This window comes from Hemiscyllium ocellatum, unplaced genomic scaffold (assembly GCF_020745735.1).
Source record: "Hemiscyllium ocellatum isolate sHemOce1 unplaced genomic scaffold, sHemOce1.pat.X.cur. scaffold_2510_pat_ctg1, whole genome shotgun sequence".
Lineage (NCBI taxonomy): Eukaryota > Metazoa > Chordata > Chondrichthyes > Orectolobiformes > Hemiscylliidae > Hemiscyllium > Hemiscyllium ocellatum.
Window position 1 is genome coordinate 40,853 of NW_026868116.1, and position 24,826 is coordinate 65,678.

General features: G+C 45.7%; 1 long non-coding RNA gene across 2 annotated transcripts in view; it reads left to right on the forward strand.

Moving 5' to 3' along the window:
* LOC132812001 (uncharacterized) overlaps nucleotides 1-24,826 on the forward strand; it is a 44,346-nt gene that overhangs the window by 12,909 nt on the left and 6,611 nt on the right. The window contains exon 4 of one of the 2 annotated variants that reach the window (XR_009643441.1): nucleotides 10,038-10,167. The exons of the other annotated variant lie outside the window; for it this stretch is intronic. This is a non-coding gene — a long non-coding RNA (uncharacterized LOC132812001). Of the gene's footprint in view, nucleotides 1-10,037; nucleotides 10,168-24,826 lie in introns of those variants that run through there. 2 annotated transcript variants of the gene reach the window in all.

The window sequence follows — 24,826 nt, forward strand, 5'->3', positions numbered from 1 at the left end:
GACGGCTGAAAAGTGGGAACGTAACATAAGGAATAGGAGCAGGAGGAGGCCATCTGGCCCCTCCAGCCTGCTCTGCCATTCAATAAGATCAGGGCTGATCTCAGCTCCACTTTACTGCTCTCTCCCATAACCTTTAATTCCTTTCCTGTTCGTAAATCTACATTTTGACCTAAAGACATTCAAGATGAAAGTCTCAACTGTTTCAATCAGCTGGGAATTCCACAGATTCACAACCCTTTAGCTGAAGAAGTTTCTCCTGAACTCAGTCCTAAATCTGATACCCCCTTATTTTGTCGCTATGCACCATAGTTTGTCCAGTCCACAGTGGAAATGACCTCCCTGCTTCTATCTTATCTACTCCTTTCATAATTTTATATTTTTCCTATACAATCTCCCATTATTCTAAATTCCAATGAGGATCATGCCAGTTTTGTCAATCTCTGCTCAGAAGGCAACCCTTTCAACTCCAGACTCAAACTAGTGACCCTGCTCTGCACCCCCTCCAGCGCCATTACATCCTTCCTGAAGTAGGGGACGAAAACCTGTACACAGTACTCCAGGTGTGGCCTCCCCAGCCCCCTGTACAGCTGCAGCATAACCATCCCTCTAGCAATGAAGGACAATATTCCCTTCACTGCCTTAATTACCTGCTGTACCTGCAAACCAGCTTCCTGTGATTCATGCACAAGGACACCCAGCTCCCTCTGTACAGCAGCCTGCTGCATGTTTTCACCATTTCATCATCCAGTTTGTTGTTAGTCCGACCAAAATGGATGACCTCACATATCCCAACATTGTCCTCCATCTGCCAGACCCTTAACCACTCAATTAACCTCTCTGTATCCCTGTGCAGACTGACAGTGGCCTCTGCACACATTGCTCTACCACTCATCTTAGTGTCGTCCACTTTTCATGAATCCATGCTGTGTCTGCTCGATGAGACAATTTCTATCCACATAGCTCACTATTTCTTTCTTGAGAGATCAGACATTTCCCCCACTACAGAAGTTATGCTGACACGTCCATTTTAAAATATTGGCATCACATTTGCAGCTTTCCAATCTGTTAGAACCGTCCCAGAGTCAGCAAATTTTAGTGAATTATCACGAGTGTATTTGCTATTTACCCACTGCCATTCCTTACAGTCCCCGGGGATGCATTCCATCACGGCCAGGAGACCCATCTACCTTTCGGCTGGTATCTTTCCCAGCACTGCCTCTTTACTGAGAATGATTGATTGTTTCTCTGTCTTCATCTGCCATTGCCCCCATAGGCCTGCGACAATGAGTATATAGACAGTATGTTCCTGTTAAGGCCGAGGCTGGGAGGTGTAAGGAATGCTGCTGTCAAGAGGAATTGTGGCTCTGGTCAAGAAAATGAAGGAGGGATATGGCAAGTCCAGACAGCTGGGTTTGTGTGAATACCTAGAGGTATATAGGGGCAGTAGGAGTATACTCGAGGGAAACTAAGAGGGCAAAAAGGGGACGAGAGAGCTTTGTGAAATGGGTTTGGGGAAAATCCAAAGAGATTCTAGAAATACACTAAGGACAAAAGAGTAACCAGGCAGAGAATAGGGACCCTCAAAGATCAACAAAATTGTCTATGGATCTGCAGGAGGCAGGAGAGATACTATCTGCGTATTTCATGTCCGCTTTTACTGAAGGAGGATATGGAAGTGAGAGAGTTTGGAGAAATAAATAGGGATAACTTGACAAGTGTCCATATAAGTTATGAGGCACTGGAACTTGTATAATGCATCAAGATTGATAAATCCCTGATACATGATCAGGTGAATCCCAGAACTTTGTGGGAAGCTAGGGAAGTGATAGTTGGGTCCCTCGCTGAGATATTTGTATCACCGAGGTGCTGGAAGACTGGCGCCATTATTTGAGAAAGGTGATGAGGAAAAGTCAGGGAACAATACACTGGTGAGCCTGGAGTCAGGTAAGTTGTTGGAAGGGCTTCTCAGGGATAGGATTTAGATGTAATTGGAAAGGTAAGAAATGATTAGGGACAGTCAGCATGGCTTTGTGTATGGAAATCACTAACTTGGACTTCAGAAAGACATTCAAGGTGGAAGAACTAGCTATTTGGATATAAAATTGGCTGTAAGGTTGGAGACAGAGGGTAGTGGTGAAGGGTTGCCTTTCGGACTGGAAGCCTGTGATGAGCAATATGGTGTAAGGATCGGTGCAGGGTTCACTGCTTTTCATCATTTATATCAATGATTCCTATGGTTCGTGACTTTACATAGACACCAAATTGGATCTGGAGGAAGTGGATCGGGAAGAAGGTTACCTCAGAGTACAATGGGACTTCAATCAAATGGGCTGGGGAGTGGCAGGTGGAGTGAATTCAGATAAATGTGAGGTGCTGCATTTTGAAAAAACAAATCAGGGCAGGACTTATACATTTAATGGGAAGGTCCTGGGGAGTGTTGTTGAACAAAGAGACCTTGTCGTGCAGGTTGATAGTTCTTTGAAAGTGGAATCATGGATAGGCAGGGTAGTGAAGGAGGCGTTTGGTGTACTTGGTCAGTGCATTGAGTATTGGAGTTGGGACATTGTTTTGCAGCTCTACAGGACATTGATTCAGCCACATCTGGAATTCTGCTTTCAGTCCTGGTCTCCCTGCTGTAGGAGTGATATTACAGAACATGAAAGGATTCTGAAAAGATGTGCAAAAGTGTTGCCAGGGTTGAGGATTTGAGCTATAGGGAGAGGCTGAATAGGCTGGGGCTGTTTTCCCTGGATCATTGGATGCTGAGAGATGACCTTCGAGGTACATAAAATCGTGAAGGACATGGATAGGGTGAACAACCAGGGTCTTTTCCCAAGGTTAAGTGAGTACAAAACTAGAGGGCACAAGCCTAAGGTGTGAGGCAAGAGATTTTAAAGGGATCTTAGGGGCAATGTTTTCAAGCTGAATATGGAATGAGCTGCCAGAGGAAGTGTGGAGGCTGGTACAATTACAACATTTGAAAGGCATCTGACTGGGTACGTGATTAAGAAAAGTTTAGAAGGATATGGGCAAAGTGCTGGCAAATGGGACAAGATTAATTTGGGATAAATGGGTGGCATGGATGAGTTGGATTGAATGGTCTGTTTCTGTGCTGTACATCTCGGAATTTAACTATTTGAGGATAAATTTGGAGTGCTACGGGTAAATGGGAGGGGAGGAAGGGCAGATTGGCAGCATGTCCAGAGGGAGAGAGTATAGCCGCAATGGGCTGAATAGCCCCCAACCCCTGTGCTCTGTGATACTGCCCCATTCACTGTGAATGATGAAGCTCATCCCAGGGCAGAGCCACAGACATATACAGCACGGAAACAGACCCTTCAGTCGAACTCGTCCGTGCCGACCAGATATCCTATCCTAATCTAGTACGATATGGCAGCAGTTGGCTCATATGCCTCTACACCCTTCCTATTCATACACATCCAGATGCCTTTCAAATGGTGTAACTGTACTAGCTGCCACCACTTCCCCTGACAGTAGCTTCCATACACGCACCATCTCTACATGAAAAAAGTAGTCTCTTGGGTCCCTTTTATATCTTTCCCCTCTCACCTTAAACCTATGCTCTCTAGTTCTGGACTCCCCCACCCCAGGGAAAAGACCTTGTCTATTTATCTCATCAATGCCTCCCATGATTTTATAAACCTCTCTATGAGGTTACCCCTCAGCCTCCCACACTCCTGGGAGGATCCCACCACTCATGTCACAATGGGGCCTGGCTGATTGACGGCAGCTTCAGAACAATAGGAGACTAGATGTAATCCTCCAGCCAATGGGAGTGAATGAGGGGTGTTGCCAACAGGCCAGCATGTGACCATGAGCTGTGCAGGTGCAGTGTCACTGGGCAGGGGTTGGGAAGAGACCCAGTGAGTGTGAAGGGAGTGGGAGAGAAATGGAGTTAGTGTGGACTGGGAGGGTTTATAAACTCATGATGTAGGCTGCTAGACCTGAATTAGAAACTCCCAGTAAATGAAAACCAAAAGAACTGTGGATGCTTAAATCAGAAACAACAACCAGAAGGTACTGGAAAAGCTCAGCAGGTCTGGCAGCATCTGTGAAGAGAAATCAGAGTTAACATTTTGGATCCGCTGACCCTTCCTCAGAACTGATGTCACTGAGAAAAAATGTCAGTTTATATGCAGAAGGTAGGGGTTAAGGAGTAAATGATAGGTGGTGATATAGTCCAAAAAGAGATATAGCAGCAATTGGACAAAGGAATGAATAATGATCTGGCTGGGGGAGAGTGAATAGATGTTAATGGAGACTGTTAGTGACTAACCATAGGTAATGTGTAATGGCAGGCTATGTAATAACAAGGCCTGGTGTGTGGGGTGGGGCACTAGGGCGCAAGGACGTGGGAGACTTAGGACCTAAAATTAATGAATTCAGTTTTAAGGTCAGAGGCCTGAAGGGTCCCCCAAGTACAAAATGAGGTTTGTTCTTCCAGCTTACGTTAAAGTTTGGCGCAGGAGAAGTACAGCCGGTCAGACAGTATCCAAGGAGCAGGAGAATTGACATATTGGGCCTGAGCCCTTCAGCAGGATTCTGAGTGGGGAAGAGGGTTGACAGATAATAGGATGTGTGTGTGGGGCTGGCGAGAAGGTAGTTGGGAAGGCGATAGGAAGATGCTGGTGGAGGGTAATGGTGAGAGGGTGGAGTGGGTAATTAAGAAGGAAGATGGACAGGTGGGACTGTTCAAGAGGGTGGTGCTGAGTTGGAGGGCTGGATCTGGGATATGGTGGGGGGAGGGGAAATGATGAAACATTGATTCTGTACTTAAAGGGTCCCAAGGTAGAAGATGAGGTATTCTTGCTCCAGGAGTCATGTAGCTAGGATTTTGTGGTGGAGGTGGCCCAGGACATGCATGTCCTTGGCAGAGTGAGAGGGTGGGTTGTAGAAATGGTTGACCACAGGACAGTGGGGTTGATTGGTGCACGTCTCCCAGAAAGGTTCCCTGAAACATTCTGCAAGTTGGCGTCCTGTCTCCCCATTGTAGAGAGCAATGAACACAATAGATGAGGTTATTCAATGTACAGGAAAATCTCTGCTGGATGTGGAAGGGACCTCTGGTGTCTTGGATGGAGGTGAGGGGAAGGTGTGGGCACAGGTTTCACACCTCTTGCAATGGCAGGCAAAGGTGTTGGGAGTGGAGGATGGGTTGGTGGGGAGCATGGATCTAATGCGGAAGTCACAGGGAATGGTCTCTGAGGAATGCTGAAAGGGGTGTGGAGGGAAAGATATCTCTGTTGGTGGGGTCTGATTGTCGGTGGTGGAAATGGCAGAGGATGATGTGTTGTATCTGGCTGAAAAGCGAGGACTTGGGGGTTCTATCCTTGCTGCGGTTGGAGGGGTGGGGTTCAAGAGCAGAGGTGCAGGAAGTGGTGGAGATACACTGAAGGGTATTGTTGACCACATGGGAGGGGAAATTGCTGTCCTTGAAATACAGGGCCATTTGGTATGTTCTGGAGTGTTCTGCATCAAGCTTCCCTGGAACACTGCATTAAGAATGAGACAGATGTTGGCCAGGGAACAGGCTCGTGTGTTAAAGTGGCAGGCAACTGGAAGCTCAGAGTCTGTTTTGGTCTGAGGGGGAGCATAGATTTGTCCAGATTGCACTTCGTCTCTTTGTAGGGACTGTCAGATTTAGTCCCAATCACCCACTTCATGATGCTAACCTGTAAACTCCTTATTTTCAATTCCCTGCAGCTCCTTATAAACACAAATTCCAGTACCGTTTTAGGTGGAATGTTCCAGATTCTAACAACTGTCTGTTCACCCAGAAACTGCTGAGGTCCATGTTGACTCTGGGGCTACAAAGGATTGAATTGAAAGATGAGATGCTTTTCCTGAGCTCCCATTGAGATGTATTGGAACAGTACAGGAGGCTGAGGGCAGTGTAGGGGTGAGCAGACAATGAAAATGACAGGGCTGCACTGTGAGGGCTGCTTGGCTCAATGAGTATTTTGGAGTTGGGTGTAAACAGAGCGAGGTGGGACAGGGAGAATGTGAAGCTGAAACTCCGTTTTGTTTCAGCCCATTCAGAAATTCACATGGTCCCAAAGGTAACAGCCAGTTTGTAAGCGATACCTGTGGAAATTTTGTAACAGTTTTTAAGGTATAACGTATCAACTTAAGTAAAGAATACGGGATTTTGATTACAATGTTTGAAGGGTAGGAAGATTGCTCGCTCATTTAAATTCTCTAAATGGGAGTAACTAGCTGAATCTAGAGAGCCTGTGTGACAGGAGACCTCAGACCCATGGTGTGCTCCTCTTGTACAATGTGGGAAAATTAGGGATGTTTCCAGTGTCCCTGACGGGCTATGTGTGCAGGAAATGTGCCCATCAGCAGCTACTGGGAAACTGCTTTTCAGACCTGGAGCTGTGAGTGGACTCACTGTGGAGCATCTGCAATACTGAGAATGTTATGGACAGCATGTTCAGTGAGTTAGTCACACTGCAGGTGAGGGTTACACAGGCAGAAAGGGAATGGGGGACCATCAGATCAAGTAAAAGGCTCAGGAAGGAAGTGCAGGAGTTCCCAGTGGTTATTCCCTTCCCAAACAGATACTGTATACCGCTTGGGATTCGTGTGGGTGTGTGCGTATGTGTTGGTCTCAGAGGCAATCAGCAACAGCCAATTTCATGACACCGTAGATAGCTCTGCTGCCCAGAACGGGAAGAAAGATAGTGACAGGGGATTCAATAGTCAGTGATACAGACAGGCACTTCTATGGCCACAGCCATGAATCCAGGATGGTATGTTATCTCCCTGGTGATAGGATCCGCGATATCATGGTGCAGCTACAGGACATTCTGGAGCTGGAGGGTAAACAGCCCGTGGTTGGAGAACACATCAATACCAACGACAGCATGAAACAAAGGGATGAGTGTTTGAAAGCTGGATATTGGGAGAGCAGGGACACATTATAATGCAGCTCCTGAAATGAAATGATGTCAGACTTGCTCCCAGTGCCATGTGCTAGTGAGAGCAGGAATAAGAGGGTAGATCAGCCGGATATGTGGCTGGAGAAATGGTGTACCATGGAAGGGTTTAGATTCTTCAGGCATTGGGAGCGTTTCTGGGTTAGGTGGGAACTGTACCAGCCTGACCGGTTACCCCTGGGCAGAGCTGGGTCAAATCTCCTGGGGAGGGGGGGGCGCTATTGCCAGTTCCATTGGTGAGGTATTAACTAGTCTGGCAGGGGGGTGGGAGCTAAAGTGTCAGGTTAGATGGGTCAGATTCAGGACAGAGAGTGGGAGGTAGAATATTAGTGATGTAGTCAGCGGCTCCGAAAACCAAAGGAAAGGAGGATTAAACGAGGATTGAGTCCCTCTTCATCCATCAGTCCTGACATCCCAGGAATCAGAGTCAACAAAATCTGGAGCTGTACAGCTCTCTGTCTCCAGTGCTTCAGCAAAATGGTGGGAATCTGCAACAAACCCAAGAAGTGCTGGAGATCCCCAGCAGGTCGGGCAGCATCTGAAATGGTGACACCTGCAGGAAACATTGCAGCCTTGGTCATCTTTTTCGCTGTCCACTAAACCTCCAATTTTGGCGTCATCTGCAAAATTACTAATACCTCCTGTGTTTACATTCAAATCATTGATATAAATGACGGAAAATAATAGATACAGCACCAATCCTTGTGACACTCCACAGGCCTCCTGTCTGAAAAGCATCCCTCCGCCACCACTCTCTGTCTTCTACTTTTGAGCCAGTTCTGTACTCAAATAGCTGGTTTCTGCTTTATTCCATGAGACCTAACCTTGCTAACCAGTCTCCATGAGAAAGCTTGCCGAATGCCTTACTAAAGTCCACGTTGATCATGTCGACCAGTCTGCCCTCATCAATCATTTTTGTTACTTCAAAAAACATTCTAACCCCTGGAAAACATAACAGTTACAGCACCAGAGTAATCAGCCCATCGTGTCTGTGCAGATCATAATGCCATCCCAAACTAATTCCATCTGCTTGTAACATGATCCATATCCCTGATAACCTATGCCTGCTTATGTGTCTGTCCGAATGCCTCTTAAACTGTGATTGTTTCTGCTTTTCCCATCTCCCAAGAGAATACATTCTAGTCACTGACCACCTTCTGCACAAGACACTTGTCTGACACAACTCCCTTTAAACTTGCACAGATATTGTTGGAAATGCTCAGCAGGTCATGCAGCATCTGTGAAAAAAATCAGTTAAAGTTTCAGGTCTGGTCACCCTCAGAAACGTTATCGCTGATTTCTCTTCACAGATGCTGCTAGACCTGCTGAGCGTTTCCAGAAGCTTCTGTTTCTCTTCCTGGTTTACAACATCTGCAGTTGTTCCGGTTTTCATCTCCTTTAAACTTGCTCCCTCTCTTAAATGTGTGGCTCTAGAATTTGTCATTTCCACCTTGGAAAAAAGATTTACGTTTTCGTTTGGATTCCCCTACCCTGGGAAAAAAGAAACCATGACTAGTCACCCTATCATTGATCCTCATAATTTGATAAAGTTCGATTAAAGCCACCTAACGTGTCCAGTGCTGCAGGGAAATAGCCTCAGCTTATTCACACTCTCCCTATGGTTCAAATGTTCCAATCTGGCAACACCCTTGTAAATCTTTTCTGAACTCTTTCAAGTTTCCCAACATCTTTCCTATAGCAGGGAGACTGGAATTGAAAGCAGCGGGCATTCCAAAAGTGGCCAAGCCAATAAACTGTACAACCGAAACATGATCTCCCAGCTCCTGTACTCAATGCACTGCCCAATAACAGCTAGCATACCGCACACCACCTTCACCGACCTGTCTACCTTCAACTACACTTTCAAGGAACTATTAACCTACACTGCACGGTCTGTTTGTTTGTCAATACTTCCCAAGAACTTGCCATTAAGAGGTTGAGTCATATACTGGTAACATCTTTCTGAAATCAGGGAGACTACAATTGAATGCAGTATTCTAACACTGGCCTGACCAATGCCCTACTCAGCCACAACGTGACCTCCTAACCCCTATACTCAGTGACAGAATCCCTGCAGTGTGGAAGCAGGCCTTTCGCCCCATGAGACCATACCAACCATCGGAACAGCATTCCACCCTAACTCTGTAACCTACCATTACCCAAAGCTAATCCACCTAACCTGCATGGCTTTGGATTTGTGGGAGGAAATTAAGAGCACCCAGAGGAAGCCCACGCAGACACACAGGGAGAATGTGCAAACACCACACAGACAGTGGAGTCGTACCAGAGTCCATTTATTGACCAGCACATTCCATTCAATGTTAGTGTCCCAAATTCCATGTTCAGCACCTGATCTCCCTGAAACTTTCCAGGAACTATGCAGTTGTTCTGAGCCCTTCAGAGGGAATTAAGGTGAGGAGGACAAAACACAAACAGGGTTGAGTTGTAGATCTATAAAATAACTCTCCATCTTCCTCCCCGTCTCCCCCCCCCCTCTGTCTGTTCCCCCCCTCTTTGTCGTCGCCCCACCCCCTCATGGGTCGTCCTCCCCTCTGTCGGTCTGATCCCCCATCTGTCGCCCCCTCGGTCTGTCCCTCCTCTCTGTCGTTTGCCCCCTCCAGTGGGTTGCCCCTCTCCTGTCGGTCGTTCCCCCCTCTCCTGTCGGTCACGCCCCCCACCCTGTCGGTCGCACCCCCACCGTCGGTTGCCCCCTCCTGTCAGTCGCCCCCCCCCCCCCCCCCACCATCAGTCGCCCCCTCTGTTCCCCTCCTCTCTAATCCTACTTTCTGTCCCCACCTGTTTCTGTGCCACCCCTCTCTATCCCCCCTCTCTTTCCCTACCCATTGCTGTCCCACCCCTGTCAATCCACCCACTCCCTGTCTGCCTACCCTCCCTCCCAAACCCCTAGTTCTGTACTCCCCCACTGGAGGGAAAATATCTTGTCTATTTACCCTATCCATGCCCGGCCTGATTTTTAAAATCTCTTTTAGATCACTGTCTAGCCTCTGAAGCTCCAGAGAAAACAGCCTATCCAACCCTGGCAACATGCTATACTTCTTTTCTGACCTCTTTCAGATGGATGTTCTTAAACATGATAGGAAGGAGAACAGAATTCGATGGAATATTGCAAAAGTTGCCGAATCAATGTCCAGTACAGCCGCAATATGACCTCCCAACCCCTATACTCAATGCTCTGACCAATAAAGACAAGCCGGCCAACCGCCGCCTTCACTATTCGATTCACTTGCTACTCTACTGTCAAGGAACTATGAACCTGCACTCCCAAGGGCTCTTTGTTTAGCAGCACTCCCCAGGAACTTACTATTAACTGTAAAGGCCTGCTAAAGTTTGCTTTTCCAAAATGCAGCACCTCACATTTTTCTAAACTGAACTCCTCAGCCCATCACCCATCTGATCTAGATCCCCTTGCACTCTGAGGTAATCTTTTTCCCTGTCTACCACACCTCCCATTTTGGTGTCATCCGCAAACTTACTTACAATACTTATGTTCACATCCAAATCATGGATATAAATGGCGAAAAGTAGTGGATCCAGCACCGATCCTTGTGACACTCCACTGGTCACAGGCCTCCAGCCTGAAAAGCACCCTCTGCCTTCTACTTTTGGGCCAGTTCTGTACTCCATACGATCTAACCTTGCTGACCAGTCTCCAGTGAGGAACCGTGTCGAACGCCTTACTGAAGTCCATGTAGATCATGTCCATGCTCTGACCTCAGCAATCCTCTTTGTTACTTCTTCAAAAAAACTGAGTCAGATTCATGAGACATGATTTCCCATGCACAAAGCTGTTATTAATATCCAGGATTTAACTCTGTACATCGGGGTCTGCGTTACCCAGTTATAGGTGTTAATATTCGGGATGAAGTTCAAGTATGCCAGCATTTTGTCAGTGACTGTGTATTGAGTCTTGTTAATGTCACCAACACAATTGAGTTCCTTTTTGAAAGGCGGTCCCCGTATCCCTTGCCCACCAGGAAATGGTGGCAGTGTCCTTACCTCTGGACCAGGAGGATCGGGCTCAGAGTTGAGGAACAGCATCTTTGAAGAGGCTGATTAGAAAACCTGCCCAAGCCACCAGGCCATACTGTCTCCCAGCTGTCCCTGCCTCAGCCTCTAAACAGAACCTTCCTGTAGTTTCTCTCCTGTCAGACTCTCCCATTGCTCAGTTTGTCCAGGATCCCCTCCTGCTGCTGCACTGCTCCTGTCCCTCACTGACCTGTCCATCCCCCAGTGTCCTCCACATTCATTCATTGTTTACAATCTCATTACCCCAGTTCTCCAGCTCCGCCCCTTCCCGTCCATAGAGACGGCTCAATGATTAGCACTGCTGCCTCACAGCACCAGGTACCCGGTTTTGATTCCAGCCAAACCTGGAATTTGTGCATTCTCCCCGTGTCTAAGCGGGTTTCCTCTGGGTGCTCCGGTTTCTGCCCACAATCCCAAAGATGTGCAGGACAGGTGAATTGGCCATTTTAAATTGCCCATAATATTAGTTACATTAGTCAGGGGTAAATATAGGGTAGGGGAATGGGTCTGTGCAAGTTACTGTTTGGAGGGTCGGTATGGACTTGTTTGGCCGAAGGGCCAGTTTCCATACTGTAGGGATTCTGATATATTGGGCAGCAGCTGCTGTCAATCACCCGGACTCCTGTATGATCGGGAGCACGTGCTGTAGGAGGGGAGACCAGTGTATGGGCACAGTGCTGGCCAATTGTGGGAATATGCACAGTACGGGTCAGTGCCTGGGAAGGAGGCTGTGGGTGTATCGGATTAATCTGTCATTGGCATCTTCCGGAGCAGGACCCAGGGGAATGGCCCCTTTCCTGGTACCCTGCCATGTGATCAGACTATCAGTGGTGCAGCATTTTGCAGAAAGTTATCAGAACTCTTTTTTTGTGAAGATTCAGGGTTTTTGTGGAAAGTGACAAGGATGGACCTGCAATTTGAGTTCTAATTTGGTTCATTTTAGTAAGACGGGTTTTGGCCAGAGTGTGCAGGAAGCAGTGTATGCAGGGTGGTTGTCATCAGAGGATTCACCAACAACTCCCCTCACCCCCCCCCCCCCCCCCCCCCGGTGGACTCAGAATCAGACTCATTGGTTTGGTTCTTAGTCCGCAGACAAGAGCTAGGAAACTGAATTCAAAGAGAGGACAGAGTGTGTGAGAACCAGGTGTGGAGGAAAGGAGTGAGGAGGTTGGTTTGGATTTCAGTTCACAGAAGAAAGAAATTGTTAGATTGAGAGTTAAAACTTTGGGAAACATGAAACTACAATTTAATACTATAATTATCTTATAAAGATCCATCCTGTATTAATATGGTGAGTTGTTTTCTCAGTTGTAGGATACTGAAAGGGTGGATTTGTGGATGAGAAATTCAAATTGAACTTCATGTTCAGATCTGATAGTTACTTGATCCGTGCCGATCTGAATATTCATTGGCCTTTTCCTGTGGAAGGAAAGGTGTGTATTCTGTCCGTGGGCGAATATTCCAAATCTCAGTGTGACTGGAAAAACTACTGAGACACAGCCAAGTCCATGTTAGGGTGGTGACTGTGGAGAAAGAGTTCATTTGTTTTTAGAAGTCTGAAAAATCATGGCATGTTTCCCAGGAACAATTAAGCCACAGCTTTGCTTTGTAGAAGGACAAGTCTTTAATTAACCATGCAACCAGAAAGACACAAGGATACCTGCACCATGGGAAATACTATGAAAATGGGATTGTTGTAAAGGAGTTCATTCTCGATCATGGACTGTAATCCATTGGCGTTGTCACGTTGGTTCCAGCGCCGTGGGGAAACACTGGAAATATGATGAATGCAGTGTAGGTTTCAGTTATTAAACTGTAAAAAGTGCAGAACAATTTAAAAAGGATGTTGTCAGGGCTCAGGGGTCTGAGTTATAGGGAGAGGTTGGACAAGCGAGGATTGTTTTGTTTAGAGCAGAGGAAACTGAGTGGGTACTGTTCTAGAAGTGTGTAAGACCATGAGAGGCATGGATAAGGTGAATGCATTCAGTCTTTTTCCCAGGGAATCAAGGACTGGAGAGCATCAGTTGAAGGTTAGAGGGGAAAGAATAAAAGAGAAGTTGAGGGGCAACTGTTTTACACAGAGGGTGGTATGTATATGGAATGAGCTGCCAGTGGAAGTGGTTGAGGTGGGTACATTAACAACAGGTAAAAGACATTTGGACAAATACATGGATAGGAAAGGGTCAGAAGCAGGTGGGCCAAGTGCAGGGAAATGGGGTTAGTGTGGATGGACATTCTGGTCGGCATGGGCCAGTTGGACCAAAGGGCCTGTCTCTGCTGTAGGACCCTGACTCCAAGTATATTTACTATTTCTCCGGCTATCTCTGGTAGCACCCTGGGATGTATTCCATCAGGGCAAAGAGACTTATCTAGCTTTAGCTCCATTAGCTTGCCCAGCTCTAATGCTTTGGTGATAATCGTTGTTTCATGGTCCTCACCTTCCTCAGTCTCCTTATCAATTACTGGCATGTTCTTCGTATCCTCCACTGTGAAGACTGACTGCGGTGTACTCATTCCTAAACCCTGCTGGATAAGAATAACTTGGTACAGAACTCTGAGAGGTCTTCTTTGAGTCTTTATTGATGAGATATGGCAGTTACCTGGATAGTGTACATGCAGAACACCTCCAAGCAGCATCAGGTAACTCCCCACCTGTCCGATGTAAAGCTCCCATTCTTTATACCTTTTGTGGTTTGGGACTTTGAATAGAGAGTCTCTCTCAGTATTATCTCCATGGCAACGGTCAGTTAGAAAGTCTAGTTCAGTTTCGCACTTTGTGGTTAAAACATACACCCCTGCGGCTCCCTCAAGTATCTGACAGGCACTTCAGTTTCAGTGGGGCTGTATATCAGGATTCTGATATGGAGGAGCCGGTGTTGGGGTGGGGTGGACAAACTTCTAAATCACACAACACTAGGTTATAGTCCAACAGTTTATTTGGAAGTACAAGCTTTTGGAGTGTGCTGTGATTTGTAACTTGATCAGGATTATCTCTATGGTAACAGTTAAGTGCTTCAACAATTACAGAGACCATATGTTCCCCACACAATAGGTTCCTCTCTAGCAGTGTAAACTGCTATTCCGGCCCTGGGGACAGTTACTCATCACTTTTCTCCCCCAATCCCATCTAGCTTTCTGTTGATCTTTAAAGTTTCTCTAATCTCCTAGTTTCTCCGTAGTCTTTGCCAATTTGTATGCCTTCTATTACAATTTGATAGACTCCCTTATTTCCTGAGCCACTCATGGCAGATTACTCCTTTTTCCTACAGTCCTTCCTTTTCCCTGATATATACTTTTGCTGAGCACTTCGAAAAATTCCCCCGTTGTCCGTCAACTTTCCCACGGTAAAGTCTTTGCTTCCAGTCTACATTAGCCAACTCCTGCCTCATCCTATTGTAGTCTCCTTTGTTTAAGCACTGGATCTTGGATTGGATTTAATCTTCCAGCTTTCCAGCTGTGTTCTAAGTTCAACCAGATTTATCAGAAGTCTTTTACCAGATTACGAGGTGAGGCGAAGTTTCCTGGGTGTTTTGTGTTACATTGTCGTATTAAAGTATAGGATGGATGTTCACAACAGAGTATTCTGGACGGTGTGAATGTCCTCACAGTCTAAAACCATAAATCACTGTCTCCCCTCAGTTTAAAATTGCAAAATCATTATCTCCTACACGCTTCCTCACTATCTAAGTTTGGAACGCTAATCCACCTGACTAGCCTGCTTTTTCCAAAATCTCCTTTGGTGAAGGTGGTGAGTTTTGGATTCAGCTTTCCAGTTATTACCGTAAGAAGATGAGCACTGGGCACAGGAGAGGCAATGCAGCCCTTCGAACCAGCCCCACCATTTAATACGGTGATGATTGAGCTCACCTCGGTCTCAGCTGGGTTTTCCCACCTGCTCTCTCTCACCCTTCATCTCATTGCAAATTCAACATCTGTATCTCTTCATTAAATCTGCTCATTGTCCTGGCATCCACCGCATTTTGAAGAGGGAATGCCACAAATTTGCAACACATTGAGACAAGTACATTCTTCTTCATGAGAATAGAATAGATTCCCTACAGTGCAGAAACAGGGTATTCATCCATCGAGTCCACACCAGCCTATGATGAGCATCCCATTCAGACCCACCCTGTCCCTGTAACCCTGCATTTCCCATGGCTAATGGCCTAACCGGCACATACATGGACACTGTGGGCAATTTAGCATAGGCAATACACCTAACCTATACATCTTTGGACTGTGGGAGGAAGCTCGAGCACCCTAGGAAACCCACGCAGACATGGTGAGAACGTGTAAACTCCACACAGTCGCATATGGCTGAAATAAAACCTGGGTCCCTGACGCTGTGTGGCAGCAGTGCTCACCACTCAGTTACCTTTCAGTCTCAATTGCCAGTTCCAGTCCATGAAGCAGCCAGTTACATGCCCCAGTGAATTGAATTCTAACAGCAGCATTGCCCTGGTAGGAGAGATTGAGGAGCTTGAAGCTGTCTTCTCTGAAGTATCTAAACATGAAACACTTCAAATGAACAAAATCGTCAAGAGCTCGACAGGATAGATACAAGAAGGATGTGCTCCTAGGCGGGTGTGCCTGGAATAAAATAAGCACTAACTACAGTATCTTTACCCAGCATCCCCTTTAGCTACATAAATGTTGAAGATTTATTTGCTGCTCTAATTCCACTCTCTCGATCACTCCCATTTTTCACTGCTGTAATGTTGATGACGGTGCAAATGTATAAAATTTAATTTAATCCATCCCAAAGCCTCTCTGTACCTGTGTCTCACTTGTGTTCACCGAGACACTCATTCAATCTGACCTCTTTACAAACCCTGCTCTGATATTTCCTTAGAGGGCTCAGAATTAATTATTCACAGAATTGTTACTGTACAAAAGGAGGCTGATTGGCTGATCAGCTCTCCAAAGGATCACCTCACTGAATGCCATTCTTCTCCCTTTACCCCATAAACCTTCCAATAACACCAGCGAGTTCACAACTAACCACAGCGATTGGATTGTTTTGTTTGTTCATGGGATCACGGCATCACTTGCTGGGGCAGCATTTGTCATCCATTCTAACTGCCCAGGAGATGGTTCAGATTGTTAACTCAGACAAAAAGACAGAAAGAAAGCTGCACATTTAGATCGCACCTTTGATGACCTGGGGCAATGAAACATGAATCAAATCCAATGATTTCAACCTCAAATCTCTGAAAATACAGACACAAAGCTTCCTACTTGTACCAGGCAGTCTCTCCAGCGTCCTTTATTTCTTGAGAAAAGAGGTTTAAGCTGTGTACCCGTTCCTGGTGATTGTAACCTCTGTGTCCTTGTACGATGTATGACTGAACCTTTATTTTCCTGTTCCCTGTGAGCGACATCAGCAGCAGAAACAGGTCCTGACCTGTGCGGGTTTCGGTTGGAGTATTTGTATTGACAAATTCATTCTCACCCTCACATACAGTGTGAAATTGCTGTAAAACAGAAGGAAAGGATTGAGTGAGAACCAACAGAAACACAAAGGCAGTGTGTGTACCTGAGCTGAATGAACCTGGCATGAGGAAAACGTGTCGATAATCACAACTAGTTAGAATCACAGAATCCCTGAGGCGCACAAAGAAACTATTCGGTCCATCGAGTCTGCAATGACCCTACCTCCATAACCCCACATTTTCCATGGTTAGCCCAACCCACCTAACCTACACACTACAGGCCGTGTTAGCATGGCCAATCCAGCAAACCTGCACATCTGTGGGAGGGTCACATATTATGTCTAAGTGCTCAGGATTGTGGATGAAGGCTCACAAACACTTGACTCTGACACAAATGCTCTTTTTTTTTCCAAAATAAAATCTGGGGGCAACTGCAACCGGAAAGATTTCTGATTATCTCATGAGGAAGAGAATTCAAAACTCATGCCATTGACCCAGGGGGCGCAGTGAAAGTTACAGAGGTCTGGGAACCATCAGAAATGTAACAGGTTGTGAGCAAGGTGGGGGTGAGACAAGGACAAAAGGACAGTCTGTCACTCGGGGGAAGACCGGAGAGATTAAGCAGCAGAAATGTAATCCCTCAAGGCCACGGGGAATGGAGTTAGGGCTGGGAAAGAAACAAGGAAGCAAGGTGAGCAGCTGCCAAAGAAATACATTGAAAAAACAGATCATAATCACATAGAGGGCAGAGTACACAGTCTGAAATTGTTGCTGTCATTGGTGAGTACAGAACGCTGTAAAACCTGGATCGTTCTATTACAGCCAACACATACAGGATGGACAAAGTGGCCTCAATCTGTGCTGTAACTTACTGACAAATTTACTTGAGTTTAATATTCTGGAGAAGTGTCAAATAAATCGCAATGATCCCATTCTGCAGACTTTAGTCCATAGCCCTGCATGTTCCAGCGTTTCAGTTACATCCATGTCCTTTTATTCTAATGTGATGCTGGCTACTGCCTTTACAAGCCCATCAGTGAGTTCCTGCCCCCCACCATCCACTCCCCTTCTTTCTGAGAATTAGTTTCAATCTAAAACCTCCAGTTTCTGACCTCTCTGTTATGAATAGCTCCTTCCTATTCACTCGATCTGGATTCCTCAGCATCTTATCACTTCAATTAAATCTCAGCTCATCCTCCTCTGAAAACATCCCCAACTTATCCAACCTTTCCTCAGAGCAGACATTCTCCAATCATGGAAACATTCTGATCAATCTCCTCTGTACCCTCTCTGGTGAGAACACATCAACGTGGGGACTCGGAGTGAGTGCAGTACCTTAATCATGGATTAACTTGTGTTCCTGACATTTCCAGTGTCACCTCCGTGTTCTTGTGGTTGTCGCTGATACAAGAAGTGTTCTGGTTTTCCCACATGGAACTGGATGTGCACTCCATGGGGCTGGGATTCCCTACCATTTGTTAACTAATCCTAAATTAACTTCAGATTAAAACAAGATTATCAGTTACCCAACAATCAACTTCTTTCATTATTCTCAAGTTACTTTTTTAAAATTATTACTATCTAAACACAACAGGCTTTAATTTGCTGAACAAGTATTCAGGTATCTTCTCTGTTAGAATTACTTGAAGATTATTATCTTCAGCTACATTTGGTGAATTGAACACTGATTGTAAATATATGAATATCAAATGGATTTGAGTTTGATGATAATTAATTTAGTCTGACATTCGTGTTGATTAATATCAATATAAACAGCAATGAGGTTGATTCATACCTGCCCTCTGGGCAATTAGGGATGGGCAGGAAATGCTGCCGGGCCAGCGATACCCTCATCCTGTGAATGAATAAAGGAAAATAAAAGTCTCTACCCAGTGTGAATGTGTACATGTTCCACAATGCTGTGAACATTCCCAAAGCTAAGTTCTCTATACGCAAAATAACTTGAAGGACTGCCAATACCATTGTTCATTACTTGGTGTGAAAAGAGAAAAAAAAGTCCTTCAAGTTGTGTTTATGAGTAAATTCATTGGTGTCTCAGCAGGATGGCTGCCTGAGTGAATCCCTTACCCTCCTCTCCCCCCCCCCCCACCACACCACACACACACACACACACACACACACACACACAGCAGGTGAACAGCTTCTCCCCAGTCTGACTGGTTTGGCCCGTTTCCAGGTGGGAATGGGTAAAGAATTCCCTTCTGGCATTCCCCACATTTCCAGAGTCTGTCCCTAGTGTGGCTGCACTAGTGTTTTGATTTCAGATAAGTGCTGGCAGACTGTTATACACACCATTACGCACCCCACCCACCGCCCCCTCCCTTCCCCCCTCCCAGAACCCAGTATAAGGCAGTAAAACTTTATCTCCTGCTGAGGAAGGACAGCCTGTGTTAGACTGAGTAGGAACACTGAGCAGATTTACCTCAATGACAATTTAATCGGTGACCAGAGCAAGTTAAGCAAGTCCACATAAAATGCATTATAGCACAGAGAGAGGCCCATCAAATCCAAGCTGGCTCTCTGTAGCAGAATCCAATATTCTCATTCCCCATACGTCCCCCAAACTCTGCAATTTTATTTCCCTCGGATCTGATCTAATTGTTTTTATCAATCATTCATCTTCTCTGCTTGCACTACCATAATAGGCAGCATGTTCTGCATATTTCCAGCCAATACAGTCAGCAGAAACACTTGCTCATCTCCCGCTGTATCAAAACTTTACATCTGATCTTAATTCTTGTGCGATCACCTATTGAATACAGATATTTTTTGTCTGCTATATCTAGGTGTGTTATAATCTTATATAGCTCTATCAAAAATATATTCAACTTGTTTAATTCAAAGAAAATACAAATTTCTTCAAATCAATTCACTGAGTGCATTTTCTTCATCAGTGAACCACACCAGTAAGTCTGTACTCCACACTCTGAAGATCACTCATATCATTCAATATTGATGTCTAATTTGTTCCACAAATCCAGACGAGACAAGTTTTCTGCACAACAGCAGTAGTTTTATTATTGGACAGCTGGCGGGAGTTTCAAAATGTCTCTAAAGTAGCCGAGTGTCTACTTGCAGAGACTGTTCTTCATGAATCTCTGCCTTACCCACAGAGACAGTATATTTAATAGGAATTAGACAAAGACATATCAGTCACATGGGCGATTGTCATTACATAGTTTAAAGTAGGTAATTATGACCTTACAAAGCTTGATGAATGGCGATGTCCTGTGATAAAGTGTGAATGGATTACAGAAACTGATTATCGTATTGTTCATGATTATGTGTTGATGGGAAGAGATTAAGGCAGAAGGGTTCTTCCTTCAGTAAATGGGGGATTCACTTACCTATGCTAATATGGAGGGGAGGTAAGACAATGGGAGCGGGAGGCAGTTTAACAGGGTTGTGCCCAGGGCTCTCAGTCTTGTCTGGAAAGGGCAAATTCCTCTGTCTGGGGTTACGGGGAATCCACATGTGTGGCTGCAATGCGTTCTATTTTGAAGGTACAGTCCGCCTCCCCCTACTGAGGTGTTCTGTCTGTATTGTAAGAGTACAGGCCTCGTACTGTTACAATGCAGCAGTAAGGCTTTTGGCAGGAGAATGTTTAACCCTTGAGTCGCCAATGCATCCTGAAAGAAAGCAAAGTATGGAACTGGCCCCTCTGTGGTATTTTAAATTCCCCATTCTGACCAGGAATCTGGTGACCAGAATTGGATGCAATGATTGACTGTGACCTAACTAGAGCTTTGTCAATGGTCAGCATCTATTCCATGAGTTTGTTATCATTCCCTCTATTAATGAAGCCCAGTATCCTATACGTTTACTCAAAACACTTTATGTTCTCTCTCCTTAAATGATTTGTACACATTGTCCCCCATCCTGCTGTCCTGCTCCCTGTGTCTGTTCCAATCAAATATATATTCCCTTTCTACACTGCTTCTCTCAAAATGCATCAACTTACTATGTGTTCTAATGAAGAGACATATTCCACTCAAAATATTATCTCTTGCTCGACACATTCTACACGCCCCGGAAAACAGAACAGGACAGCACTGGGATAATCGGCCCACTATGTCTGTACGGATCATGATACCATTCCAAACTAATTCCATCTGCCTGTATATGGTCCATATCCCTGCCAACCCATGTCTGCTTATGTGTCTGCCCAAATGCCTCTTAAACATTGTGATTGTTTCTGCTTTTACCAACTCTCAGGCAAGTACATTCTAGTCACTGACCACCTCCTGGAGAAGAAACTTGCCCGACATAACTTCCTTTAAACCTGCACAGACATTGTTGGAAATGCTCAGCAGGTCATGCAGCATCTGTGAAGAAAAATCAGTTAATGTTTCGGGTCTGGTCACACTTCCTCAGAAACGTTATCGCTGATTTCTCTTCACAGATGCTGGTAGACCTGCTGAACTTTTCACAAAAATGTTTTTGTTTTTGGTTTACAGCATCTGCAGTTGTTTTGGTTTTCATTTCCTTTAAACGTCCCCCCTCTCCCCTTAAACCTACGGCCTCTAGAATTTGTCGTTTCCACCTTGGAAAAAGAGTCAGATTATTCACTCTGTGCCTCTTGGTTCACCCCGCAGCCACTGACTTTCTAGTGACAACAACCCAAGATGTTCCAACCTCTCCCAATCCAGACAACATCCTGGTAAACCTGTTTTCAACCTCTCCAAAGCCTCCACACCCTCCTTATGTGGTGATCAAAACGGCACACAATACCCCAAAGGTGGCCTAATTACAGTTTTATATTCACTCCCCTGACAGAAGAAGGCAAGCCTGCCATCCACCTCCTTCACCACTTTCAGGGAGCTGTGAACGTGCACCTGAAGATCCCTCTGTATATCAATGCTGCTCAGGGCCCTTCCGTTTAGTGTATACATTCCTCTTGCAATGTGCCTCCCAAAATGCATCACCACACATTTGTCCAAATCAGATATATCTGTATTTTCTCCGTATAACCTTCTAACTGATCTTTCTTGCTGTGTCCTTTGACAACATTCTTCACTGTTCACAGCTTCATCAATTGTACCATCTACAAACTTGCTAATTCAGTTGTTTACATTTTCTTGCTAATCACTGATATATGTTGCAAACAACAGATGTCCCAGTTCTGATCCTTGTGGAACAGATGCACTGGCCACAGACCTCCAGCCAGCAACATGTCCCTGCACAACTGTTGCTGGGAGAAGTATCAAAGAGGAGCCTGAGTTTAGCAGCGCGGTGACCTTTATACAGCGCTCCTCATTTAAGCATGGTGGGAGAGTTCCCTCTCGAGAACTCTGTGGCTTCCCCAGCCAAGTAAGGCTGGGTTTCCTTCATGCTTTCCGGTAATATTTTCACTCGACCTGATCTCCTGGGTTTGGAATGTTAGCTCGGATATTTCTGTGCTCCCTTTCCCAGTTTCTGATTCGCTGTCCCTCTGCAACTTCCCCTCTCAGCTCATGCAGTTGCTTTGCCAGTTCATTCAAGAATTGTTTGACCCTATCCTTGCCATTGGACATCTCGGGCACTCCCACTGCCACACCCTGTGGCACCTGCGTAGTCCGTCCGGTCACTAATACAAAGGGGGACTGCCTTGTTCCCTTTGCTGGGGTTGATGTTAATTTAATTAGGATGGTGGGGAGTACTCTAACCCATCTCTGCCTGTCTCTGGGAGGGCCTTAGTCAGACTAGCTTTCAGTGTCTGCTTCATTTCTTCTGCTGTCCCTGAGCTCTGGGGGTGGGATGGGAGATGGGGTTTCTGTTCAGTACCAAACAGGCCACAGAGCTGTTTAACTATGTTCCCTGTAACATGTGTCCCTTGGTCAGAATCTGCAGGGGAATGCTTCCACCCACTGCGTAAACCTGTTTATTAAGACGCAGCAGGATTTCCTTCCCTGGGATTGGGATGGGTGTCTGTGTCAAATCCATCTGTAATTGTTCCCATGGGCCCCTGGGTCCCTGCTGCTTCCATTTTATCCTGATTGCTTTCACTGGCTCACACTGTGAACACACTACACACCTTCGACAAAACCTTGCTTTATCTCTCCCTGTTCCAGGCCTCCCCCTGTAGTGGAGCATCTGATATTGCATTGTATCCTGCTAAATATGGGCTGACCCATGATATGGTTTTAATAATGTTTGCCTTATACAGTGTGGTGGCACTGCTGGATCATCCAGACTCTGTCTTGTCCTATTACTGCCCCACCTTTTTCCCATTCCTCTTTCTCCTGTTGTGGGACTGTTTCTGGAATATCTTTAAACCTTCCTCTCTCACTTCTGCAGCTCCTGCCACTGCCATCTCCTCAAATGTCTGCACTGTTTCAGTCAGTATTTTACCTGCCTTATCCACATACTCACTGCCCTGTTGGTGTGGGGTTTCTACTTCCTGTGAGCTCTAATCTTTATTATTGTTGCTTCATTGGGAAAGTTAGCTGCTTCCACTAACTCTCTGACCGGTTCCTCATGCTCTCTGTGGCCCCCAGACAAGGTGATGTACCCTCACCGAGCCCAGACCAACACATGGTCATGAACAATACCAAAGGCATGCTGACTGTCTGTGAATATGCTGACTCCCTGACCCCTGGCTAATGTCCGTGCTTCTGTCAGGGCTTGTGATGGTTCTGCCAATCCTGGCCTCCACAAAAGGCCTCCAATAATTAAACAATCTAAAGTTTGCCTTACCCTTTCGCGATGTGCAGATGGATAGTTTTAAAATCATGGTCTTTTGTTCCAATGGGACTATCCCCTCTGCCTTCCTGATTTGATCTCCCTGATATGATGTTCCCGGTACGCCTCTACTTACCTTCCCAGTTGCACTCTCTGTGGGTTAATTTTAAGCCCGGCCTGCCTGAACTGACACAATACTATGTTTAATATTTGGATATGTTCTTTCTCACCAACTGAGGTAATGAGGTGTTGGTAAGATTAAATAGACTAACTCCATCAGCCATACATCGGTGGGATATAATGGAATATTATGGGATCCCTGAGGTAACTGGATCCAGGTGTACTGTTTTCCTTTGATAGTAAACATCAGCTTATTCTGCCATTATGGACCAGAACCCATTCACAATATCAAGGGCTGAGACTATATCCTGTTGCGATTTCAATCCATTAAATACAGTGGTGTGGTTTGCTACTGTAGGATACTCTTTAGTGGCGGATTTACTGAGGGAGGTATAATCAATAGTGAGGTGGGATGAGCCGTCTGGATTCAGTGAATTAGTCTGGGATACTGTCGGTCTGACTGTTCCCTGCTTCTCTCAATCTGTTACTGTCACAATGACTGCCTCCTCAGCCCCAGCTTTAATGGGATCCTGTGTGTGTGGGGAGTGAGAGGGCCCTCGATCTTTACAGGATCCACAGATAATAACCCACATTCCTGTTTGAGTTCCCCACACTGCTGTTTGGGTCCTAGCTATAACTCCCCAGATTCCCTGACTGTTCCAGTCTCCCTGCAAGGTAACTACTCTGGAGATGTCGCCTCTCCTTTGCTTCCTGTCTCAGGCCTGTCCAGGTTGTTCCCATATTACAGTTCAGGTCTCTACATCAATAGTTGCTCCGAACTGTTCTAAAATGGCAACTCCCAGAATGGTCCCTTCCTCAGTTTCACACTCCCATATCTGAGTATATTTTGCCATATCGGTGATCTGCATCGGATTATTTCATCCAGCTTCCTCGATTCCCTCTCCAAATGCTCTCATTTTAGTAATTGAGAGGGTGGGGGCAAATCCATATCGGTAACTGATATAGCTGCTCCTGTATTAATATTTATTAATACAGCAAACACAGCATCAATAAATATTCATGGGCTCTGCATGTGCCTACGTGAGCACATGCCACACACAATGTGAACATCTATCTCCCTCTCTCTGCCTCCGTTCCTTGGCTATGTGCCCTTTCCTGCTTCCCTTGTAACATTGTGGGTCTGATTACCCTCCCTGTATTGAATCTATTCCTCTGTGTTTCTGCGTTTGCCTCAGCTCTCATGACCAATTCAGCATTTGGTTAGAATTATCTCCCACTGGGAGTCCCATGTTTATAATTACAGTTAAATGGGGTCCCATGTCATCTTTTAAACACATCAAACCTATTTCATCATCACACTTTGGGGTTTGGTAATCCCCCGTGGTCCTTACACACCTCAGGCTTCCTCTCTGTATGATCCTCGATATTACCCTTGGCTCCATGAGTCACCAAGGTTATTTTAGCCCATTCAGCCTGTCCCCTCCCCAGTGTGTCCCTGCAATATCTGTAAATGCCTGGAGGCACTGATCAGCTGTGCACTGGGGGGAACCGGCTCACACCCCCACCCTCTCATTGCAGGGACAGATTCTGCTGTACACGTCAGGGCATCTTGGCCTGAGAGAT